The following is a 3366-nucleotide window of genomic DNA, read 5'->3' as shown; positions in this document are numbered from 1 at the left end:
AATCTGGGGCATTTACGTTCTCTTGGTATGTACAAGAACTGAGCTGGTACAGACAAAGATGCAGGAGGTACATTGGCATTTGCTGATGTCGAAGCATTTGAGTCATTGGACTCTGCTGTTTGTGGCACAGTACTTTGATTAGCCACCTGTGACCTTAACTGTTAATTTTCAGCCTGAAGCTGTCGTACCTGATCCAAAATGGCTTGAATGTCCTCCATTACTTTAGACTCCGATCAGCACTAAGTGTCCTGAAGATTAGCCTCCGTAGATCTTGATTGTAGATAACAACCACTGTTTTTTCCCTTTTATCAAACAACTATAGGCCACCAAAGTCTCTGGTCCTACCAGCAATGCCAATTGTGACCAAGTGTAAAATAAAGTGTAAAGACTTAAATAGTGGCAAAATATTTGTACGTTTATTTGTAGACATATAAAAGCATAATTATTAATTGTTCTAAAATCTTATATAAAAATATCACATGTGGCCAAACAGTTCATTGATGGGCTGTATTTAAAACAGGAAAAGTGTACAATGCGCTACATGCACTAGGCTTAGTGACGTACTTCCGATTCAAGGCATTACTGCTCGGTCGTTTCCGGTCCGCGTATTTACATTGCGCTAGCTTGCAGATTTGGCAATATTGTTTGGTGTCATTATTGAAAAGGAAAGTGTTAAAAACTTGTCATTTTCAAAAACAAGAAAAAAAGTATTCAGAGCACTGCTGTGTTCCTCTCTGCACAGCATCGTCAAAATTTAACGGCGTGTTAAGTTTTCATGGCTTTCCGACACAGACCCATCAGAGAAAACAGTGGCTAGTTAGCATTCGCCGGGATAATTTCAACATCACCTCTCACTCAAAGGTCTGTAGCAGACACTTTACCAACGATCAGCTCATCGGACCAGCAACACTTGACGGTCGAAGAGCACTTAAAGGTGCTGTACCGGCACTTTTTGAGTGGAATGGCTATTGTGTTGAACCAGCACGGCGCAGTGTGTGGGAGAGAGTGGAGCTGCCTGAGGCAGCTCCTCCCGAGAAGGATGAAGAGCACCTCGATGTCACAGATGACCATGACTATTGTTCAGTCCCTGAACCAGCTGCAATGGACATGTCCGCATCAGCTGCTGAAGATGTGTCCACAGAAGTTGAAGAGCTGAGAAAGGAGATACAGGAGCTACGTCTTCAGCGAGAGTTTGGATTACAGCGGTTTGCTGGCTCGGCCGTACAGTTCAAATACAGTTTAACTTTACAAAAGTATTGCCTTTAACGAATGAATTTGTTTGATGTAAATGAAGTTGAATTTGTTTGATGTAAATGAAGTTTAACCTAACATTGTTGAAATCATTCACATTTACCAGTAAATGTTGAATCAAAAGACAAAGGCAGTAAGGGTTGAATTATGCATTTAATGATTTACCCAAAATTATCTTTTCAATCATAACATTGTCTTTTCTGTGAATAAAATGTTTTATTTATATTTTTGGCATTCATGTTTTTACTTAAGACTCTGAAAAAGTGTGTCAAATAAAACATCAATTAGCTATTGAAAATGCTAAAACTATTGGACATTTAGTATGTCTGAACTCTAACATATGGGATAAATTTGTAAGCATAGGTATCCCTCAATGTAATTGTCATGGCAAATAACAGGACAATTAATCAGCCAGGCAGGTTTGGGAATTTTGTAAGCCGTTAAATTATAAAAAATTATATATTTTCATATGGTACAGAAAAAACATAGTTGAGTGGGGGGTGGAGGAAGAGAGGTACTGTGCTACCTGCAGCCCCCTGGACTGCAGATGAAGAGGTCAGTTCAGAACTCTCTCGATTCCCCCACTCTTCTCTCTTCCTCACTATTCCTCTATCCCCTCCTCAACTTTTTCCTCAACTTGCTCTCATTCCCTCTTTCACCCATCAACTCTATGCATTATCTATGTACCATATATATTAATATATTTTCATAAAAAATTCAAAACCCATCTAACTGTCTTCTTTTCTGCCCTGACACAATGTAATAGTGACAACAACCACATAACAATTTCCAGGTGCTTAATATTTTTAAAAATAGCTAATAGTTAGTTACTGGCTCTAAGGAGAAATATGCTTAATACAGAGCAGTGTTTCTGAAATATATAAACAAAAAACAAAGAACAAATTCAGTTCATTAAAAATAGCAAACGTACCTTAGCTTCTTACATTCTGGCTCAGAATTAAAATCAAGTGCCTTAATCTACCAAATCACATGTTTCAATGACTGACATTTATCAGGAAATATACAAGGATATAATACCAGTATACAGTTGTGTGAAAAAGTGTTTGCCTCCTTCCTGTTATGCCATATGCCATGATATTACTTTTTGGACATTGGGAAGCAGTGTCCATATTTCATCCTGATAGGATGACCAGAGAAGAAAACGCAGCTTTGGTGAATAACAGCTGGGGGACTTCTGCAGCCCCCCNCATACCTTTATGTATTTTTAAATATTTTGCAGCAATATCAATGTCTCTGAGTGAGGTAGGGCAGAAAACAGATAGAGCATGTAAAGACATGGAAGAGGGCAGCCGTGATCGTATAGTGGTCAGTACTCTGCGTTGTGGCCGCAGCAACCCCGGTTTGAATCCGGGTCACGGCAAAACTGGTTAAAAGAACATGCTTAAACCAATTCCAGTAGAGATAACTTCAAAACTCTCTGCAGGTACTTGTCTTTGTCGTCCACTCTATTCAGCTGGCTTTTGAAACACACGGCGAGAAGGTGGGAGCCAGGTGCTGAGGGTTAGGGGGGGCGAGAAACGCAAAAGTAACACAATAGTTACTTTTACTTGTAACTAGTTAAGTAACGTGCCCAACACTGCTCAAAATGCATTTTGACTCTCCAAAATGTGATTAAGGATATCTTGAATTGTTATTTTTCCCTAGACATAGTATAACAATATAAACAACATTAAGGGCAGTCATAATTCAGTAAATAATGTTTGTTTATTCTATTAAAATTTCTGTATCTCTAAATTGGGTCTGTATTATGAGTTGTCTTCTCAATTCAGAGACCCCGTGCAGGTTTTTGCCTAGGGCCCCAAATGTCCTAAATCCGCCCCTGCTTTGATTCGCTCCTCCGGGTTTCATCTGTTATGCAGAGAATGACCTCCCCTGTCGCGGGAACATGCATCGCCCTAAACTCACACCCATTGATGAGAAAATGGATTTAAATATGAACGAAAATGGACATTTCAAACATATTCTTAATATTTTCATATTTCTCATACATGGATGCCTTAAAATTGATAGTTTTGGTGGACAGATAAATTTGAATTAATAGGATTTTACTCAATGGCGTAACGACAAAACAATAGGCCCGTAAGCAACATTATC

General features: G+C 38.9%; 1 non-coding gene across 1 annotated transcript; it reads left to right on the top strand.

Moving 5' to 3' along the window:
- Positions 1–2560: 2560 nt before the first annotated feature.
- trnah-gug lies at positions 2561–2632 on the top strand. Its single transcript has one exon. It is a non-coding gene; the product is annotated as a tRNA-His (tRNA).
- The last annotated feature ends 734 nt before the right edge of the window (positions 2633–3366 follow it).

This window comes from Cyprinodon variegatus, unplaced genomic scaffold, assembly GCF_000732505.1.
Source record: "Cyprinodon variegatus isolate N-32 unplaced genomic scaffold, C_variegatus-1.0 Scaffold110, whole genome shotgun sequence".
Taxonomy (NCBI): Eukaryota; Metazoa; Chordata; class Actinopteri; order Cyprinodontiformes; family Cyprinodontidae; genus Cyprinodon; species Cyprinodon variegatus.
This window is presented reverse-complemented; position numbering and strand designations above follow the sequence as displayed.